Source organism: Salvelinus sp. IW2-2015, unplaced genomic scaffold (genome assembly GCF_002910315.2).
Source record: "Salvelinus sp. IW2-2015 unplaced genomic scaffold, ASM291031v2 Un_scaffold3656, whole genome shotgun sequence".
Taxonomy (NCBI): domain Eukaryota; kingdom Metazoa; phylum Chordata; class Actinopteri; order Salmoniformes; family Salmonidae; genus Salvelinus; species Salvelinus sp. IW2-2015.
In genome coordinates, this window is record NW_019944933.1 from 49,887 (window position 1) to 57,087 (window position 7,201).

At 41.8% G+C, this 7,201-nt stretch overlaps 1 pseudogene; it reads left to right on the forward strand.

The window, feature by feature from the left end:
* Positions 1-4,390, forward strand: part of LOC112076274 (zinc finger protein 585A-like) — a 33,655-nt pseudogene extending 29,265 nt beyond the window's left edge.
* The last annotated feature ends 2,811 nt before the right edge of the window (positions 4,391-7,201 follow it).

Sequence of the window (7,201 nt, forward strand, 5' to 3'; positions counted from 1 at the left end):
CCCCCCCTCCTGGTAAGGCACCTGGACTACTGTTCAGAGAGATTAACTTCATCACTACTTGTTTTTGTAAGAATGTTTGACGTGCTGAATGCACCGAGGTGTCTGTTTTAGTCCAGAACAGACTATGGGAGGCGCACAGTACTACATAAAGCCATGACTACATGGGGCTTCAATATGTTTCATTGAAATGTACAGCTGTGTGTCGTCCGCATAGCAGTGAAAGTTGACAATGTGTTTCCGAATGACATCACCAGGAAGTAGAATATATAGTGAAAAATAGTGGTCCTAAAACGGAACCTTGAGGAACAACYAAACTATCAATTATTTCCGACAACCAATCAAGAACTTGTCTATGTAGACCAATTAGGGTTTCCAATCTRTCCAAAATAATCTGGTGATCGATGGTGTCAAAAGCGGCAATAAGGTCTAGGAGCACGAGGCCAGATGCAGAGCCTTGTACAGGCTTCCTTCTTTTCACCCTGTCATTTAGGTTAGTATTGTGGAGTAACTACAATGTTGTTGATCCATCCTCAGTTTACTCCTATCACAGCCATTCAAGTTTTTGTTTTAAATTCACCATTGGTCTCATGGTGAAATCCCTAAGCGGTTTCCTTCCTCTCCAGCAACCACGTTAGGAAGGACACCTGTATATTTGTCAGTGGTGTAAAGTACTTAAGTATCACTTCAAAGTATTTATACTTACGTCGTTTTTTGGGGTATCTGTACTTTACTATTTTATATTTTTGACAACTTACTTTTACTTCACTACATTCCTAAAGAAAATAATGTACTTTTTACTCCTTACATTTTCCCTGACACCCAAAAGTACTTGTTACATTTTGAATGCTTAGTAGGACAGGAAATGGTCCAATTCACACATCCCTGGTCATACCTACTGCCTCTGATCTGGCGGACTCACTAAACACAAATGCATCGTTTGTAAATTGTCTGAGTGTTGGTGTGTGCCCCTGGCTATCTGTAAAAAAAACAACAACATTGTGCCGTCTGGTTTGCTTAATATAAGGAATTTAAAATGATTCATACTTTTACTCTTGATACTTAAGTATATATGAAACAAAATACTTTTTGACTTTTACTCAAGTAGTAATTTACTGCGTGACTTTTACTTGAGTCATTTTCTATTAAGGTATCTTTACTTTTGACAATTGGGTACTTTTCCCCACTGATATTTGTAGTGACTGGGTGTATTGATACACCCATCCAAAGTGGATTAATAACTTCACCAGGCTCAAGGGGATTTCAATTACTGGTATTATTTATAAATTTTTATTCCTAAACTTATTTAGGCCTGCCATAACAAATTGGTTGAATACTTATTGACTGAGGACATTTTAAGCTTTTCATTTAAAATTAATTTGTAAAAAACTCTAAAAAGATATCTCCACTTTGACATTATGGGGTATTGTGTGTAAATTCATGCTGTAACACAAAATATGTGGAAAAGATAAAGGGTGTGAATACTTTCTGAAGGCACTTTCTGAGATATTCAGACCCCTCAACTTTTTCCACATTTCGTTAGGTTACAGCCTTATTCTGAAATTGATTAAATCGTTTTGCCCTCAATCTACACACCATACCCCATAATGACATCACAATACCCCACAATGACAAAGCAAAACAGCTTATTAGAAATGTTTGCTTATATATATATATATATATTAAAATAAACACATTTACATAGGTATTCAGTACTTTGTTGAAGCACCTTTGGCAGTGATTACAGCCTCGAGTCTTCTTGAGTATGACAACACAAGCTTTTCACCCTGTATTTCGGGAGTTTCTCCCATTCTTCTCTGCTTGAGGTTGGATAGGGAGCGCTGCTGCACAGCTATTTTCAGGTCTCTCCAGAGATGTTAGATCGGGTCCAAGTCCGGGCTCTGGCTGGGCCACTCAAGGACATTCAGGAATTGTCCCTGAAATTGTCCTGAAGCCACTCCTGCATTGTCTTGGCTGTGTGCTTAGGGTCGTTGTCCTGTTGTAAGGTGAACCTTCACCCCAGTCTGAGGTCCTGAGCGCTCTGGAGCAGGTTGTCATCAAGGATCTCTCTGTACTTTGCCTTGATCCTGACTAGTCTCCCAGTCCCTGCCGCTGAAAAACATCCCCACAGCATGATGCTGCCACCACCATGCTTTACTGTGGGATGGTGCCAGGTTTCCTCCAGACTTGGCATTCAGGCCAAAGAGTTTCATCAGACCAGATAATCTTGTTTCTCATGGTCTGAGAGTCTTTAGGTGCCTTTTGGCAAACTCCAAGCGAGCTGTCATGTGCCTTTTTACTGAGGAGTGCTGTAGAGATGGTTGTCCTTCTGGAATGTTCTCCCATTTCCACAGAGGAACTCTAGCACTCTGTCAGTGACCATTGGGTTCTTGGTCACCTCCCTGACTCCCTGCCCCGATTACTCAGTTTAGTCAGGCGTCCAGCTCTAAGAAGTGTCTTGAAGGTTCCAAACTTCTTCTATTTAAGAATGATGGAGGCCACTGTGTTCTTGGGGACCTTAAATGCTGCAGACATTTTTTGGTACCCTTCCCCAGACCTGTGCCTCCACACAATTCTGTCTCGGAGCTCTACGGACAATTCCTTCGACCTCATGGCTTGGTTTTTGCTCTGACGTGCACTGTCAACTGTGGGACCTTATYTAGACCGATGTGTGCCTTTCCAAATCATGTCCAATCAATTGGATTTACCACAAGTGGACTCCAAGTTGTAGAAACAGCTCAAGGATGATCAWTGGAAACAGGATGCACCTGAGCTCAATTTCAAGTCTCATAGCAAAAAGTCTGAATACTTAGGTAAATAATGTATCTGTTTTTATTTTTAATAAAAGTGCAAAAATGTCAACCTGTTTTCGCTTGGTCATTATGGGGTATTGTGTGTAGATTGCTGAGGATTGTTTATTTATTGAATCCATTTTAGAATAATGCTGTACCGTAACAAAAAGTCAAGGGGTCTGAATATTTCCAGAAGTCACTGTAATACCTCAATATGATGTCACTTTCTTCTGTTGGACAAACTGTATTCACTGTTTGTTTGTCTCTTTCACACAGGAGAGAGACGTGGCAACCATGGATCTTCTGGGGAGCCTCAACAACAACCTCATGCCGACAACACAGACTGGAGTCTCCCCACATCAAAACACCTCAATAAACAACCGCAGAGACATGCAGGGAAGAAACCTCACCACTGCTATGACTGCGGAAATACTTTCAGTGTTTTATCAGGCTTGAAAATCCATCAATGCACCCACACTGAAAATAAACCATTCCAATGCTCCAAGTGTGGGAAAGGTTTTGCAAAGAACCACTATCGAAAAATACATGAGAAAACGGTACATGAGCCTCCCACAGAAAGGTCTTACCACTGCTCTGACTGCGGGAAGAGCTACAGTTTTTTATCAACCTTCAAAAATCATCAAAGGATACACACCGGAGAGAAACCATTTCAATGCTCCAAGTGCAAGAAAAGTTTTGCTCAGAAATCCACTRTAAAAGCACACTCGCAAACACACATGCCTGCCGCAGAAAGGCCTTACCAATGCTCCTACTGCGAGAAGAAGTTTTGTATTTTAGCATCCTTTAATTTCCATATGAGAATGCATACTGAAGAAAAACCATTCCAATGTTCCGTCTGCGGTATGCGGTTCATTCAAGCCTACTTACTGAAATCACACAAGTTTAAACACAAGCCCACCGAAGAAAAGCCCTTCAGCTGCTCAGAATGTGGGGCGGTTTTGCCACTAAAGGTAGTCTCAAATTTCACCAGCTGATGCACAACCCGAGAGAGAGACCTTACCGCTGTTCTGAGTGTGGTCATTGTTTCTCTCATCCAATATATCTGAAGAAACACCAGAAGAGACACAGTAAAGACAAGTCCATTGTCTGTGAGCTATGCGGGAAGACCTTCAACCATCCAAGCAACTTCAGAACGCACATGAAGATACACCAAGGAGTGAAACCGTACCACTGCTCCGACTGTGGCAGGAGCTTCATATTCCACCAAGGTTTAACAACACACCAGCGTGTGACACCGGAGAGCTGCCTTATGTCTGCGATCAATGTGGGAGGAGGTTTTCTCGATCCAATTCTTTGGTGGCTCACCAGCGAACACACACCGGGGAGAAACCTTACCCATGCTTTGTCTTTGGGAAGAGCTTCAGTCGGTCACAAAACCTGGCTGCACACAAGAGAACTCATACTGGAGAGAAGCCTCACGCCTGTGATCAGTGTGGGAAGAGGTTTTCCCGAACCGACGCACTGGCTGTACACAAGCGCCACCACACTGGAGAGAAGCCTTACAGCTGTGAATATGCAGGGAGACATTCACCTATTTAGTAGCCATGTTGAAACATAAGAAGGGACATGTCATCCTGCAGGTGAGTTACTCGTGCTGAATGGCCTCAGGACGATTCCAGCTCTGTCTATGAATAGAGAAGAACTTGTTTAACTTGCAGAAGACATCAATTTGTTGTTATACATACAATCTAACCCCCGGGAGAGAGAGAGAGAGAGAGAGACACAAACACTCACACACATGCAGAAAAACCCAGAGGGGGTAGGTAGCCTAGCGTAAGAGCGTTCGACCAGTAACCGAAAAGATCGCTCATTCGAATCCCTGAGTCTGCAAATGGTAGAAGAAAATCTGCTGTTCTGCCCTTGAGCCAGTTAGCCCCCAACAACAACTGAACAGCCCTCGAGCTAGCCAGTTAGCCCCCAACAACAACTGAACAGCCCTCGAGCTAGCCAGTTAGCCCCCAACAACAACTGAACAGCCCTTGAGCTAGCCAGTTAGCCCCCAACAACAACTGAACAGCCCTTGAGCTAGCCAGTTAGCCCCCAACAACAACTGCTCCCTGGCACAATATGAGTGGATTAAGGCAGCCCGCCGCACCTCTGTGATTCAGAGGGTTTAGATGCGGAAGGTTGAAGGCATTTAGTTGTGCAACTGGCTAGTTATCCCTAATTTCCTTTCCACCCAGAGGAATTGGGAGCACAGAGTGGTTTTTGAGAGTGGTTACTATGATTTTTGAGAGTGGTTACTGTGGTTTTTGAAAGCAAGGATTGTGGCTTTAAATAGTCTGAAATCATAGTGTTGTATGCATACACACCTGACAGGTGTAGGATCAGGTTCCTCTCCCCCAAATCCTATCTTTTAGCATTAGTGGGGAAAATGCTAAACTGACACAAGATCAGCATCTAGGAGCAACTTCACCCTACACTTGCCTCTTCCCTGGGGGCTGTTCCAGATAGCAGATTCATTGAGGTACTGTCCTAAATATTCTCAACTATCATAATTTTTTTGACAAATATAGACTTGGAATTGGCATAGTAGTAGTAGTAGTAGTACATATACAGGAAGGAGTGGCTTCCGTCTGGCTACTCTACCATAAAGGAGTGCTGCAGAGATGGTTGTTCTTCTGGAAGGTTCTCCCATTGGCACAGAGGAACTCTGGAGCTCTGTCAGCGTGACCATCAGGTTCTTGGTCACTTCCGAGACCAAGGCCCTTCTGCCCAGACCTCAGTTTGTTCGGGCAGCCAGCTCTAGGAAGTGTCTTGGTGGTTCCAAACTTCTTCCATTTAAGAATGATGGAGGCCACTGTGTTCTTGGGGATCTTCAATGCTGCAGACATTTTTTGGTACCCTTCCCCAGATCTGTGCCTCCACACAATCCTGTCTCGGAGCTCTTGGACAATTCCTTCAACCTCATGGCTTGGTTTTTGCTCTGACATACACTGTCAACTGTGGGACCTTCAATAGGTAGGTGTGTGCCTTTCCAAATCATGTCCAATCAATTGATTTTACCACAGGTGGACTCCAATCAAGTTGTAGAAACATCTCAAGGATGATAACTGGAAAGAGTCTCATAGCAGTGGGTCTGAATACTTATGTAAATAAGGTATATCTGCTTTTTTATTATTTTTATACATTTGCAAAAATTTGTAAAACCTGTMTTCGCTTTGTCATTATGGGGTATTGTGTGTAGGTTGATGAGGAAAATATTTTATTTAATCCATTTTAGAATAAGGCTGTGACGTAACCAATGTGAAAAAATCAAGYGGTCTGAATACTTTCTGAAGGCACTGTACATTCACACACAATTAAACAATGAAAGCACATGGCAAAAGCTGGCTCCTAATTACTGATAACAATTATTTGATGAGCAAGCTTTTTATTTTTGTTTTTATGTTGCTTAAACATACCTAGTATTACATTAACATTATGGACATTGTGACTGAAATAATTTCAAATACTTTATCTGGGATTGATTGAGTTTGACTGGCATATGTATAGTTGTAAAATAAGATAAGGACTGCAAGGGATTATGGATGTGTAAGTAGGTGACAAGATTGGCTCCGATGTTCAAGGAAAGAATCACCATCGCTCATTGCGCTGTAAAATCCTGGAAGAATTTGGGGAAAATGCAGATTCAATGGAATCAGAGGAGCAGGGAATGTGTTGTTTCCATAGCGCTTACCACAATCGGGCTTGCATTGAACTGTTCTGTACTTAACTCCCTGTGACGTCAACTAGTCAAAATGTAAAACCTGTTGTTTAACAAATACAATAGGGCCTTCAAAAAGTTGGTGCTGACTTATCAGCTCAGTATTCGGTACTAAAACATTTACTTGGATCTACTCCAATTCTGGACATTGTTCCACGTCATGGAAACAGATTATTGTTTTAGATGACATTGCCTTCTTATTTAAATCACTGGTATATTRAAACTATCAAATTAAATAATAATAATTGGAAATGGTCAAAAACGTATCTTATATACYTTTTCCCACTGTGTTCCTTACAGCCTGTTTAAGTTCAGTAAGTACCACTCACTTTCACTGGGGGCTTATCTGTTTGTCCACAGGAAGCTTATCTTTAACCCAAACACCAGATGGCAGCATCTAGTTTAATATCAGTCCCAACGCTCAATCCCTCTGTTTGTCATGTGACCTTCTATTGGAATTTACTTCTTCAAATTACAAAGATTATTGCATTATTAGAGTGCTATCTGAAGCAACTAATATTACCATTCACTTTGTTACTTTCACTAGTTCCATATATTTTTCCTTCAACTAGACCATCCCTTTCTTCCCAATAGAAAGACCCTCTCAATCACTACTGCTAATGCACATAGATACACATCAACTATGTTCTACTTTTACCCCTATGGTAGGTTAAAAACAAACAAA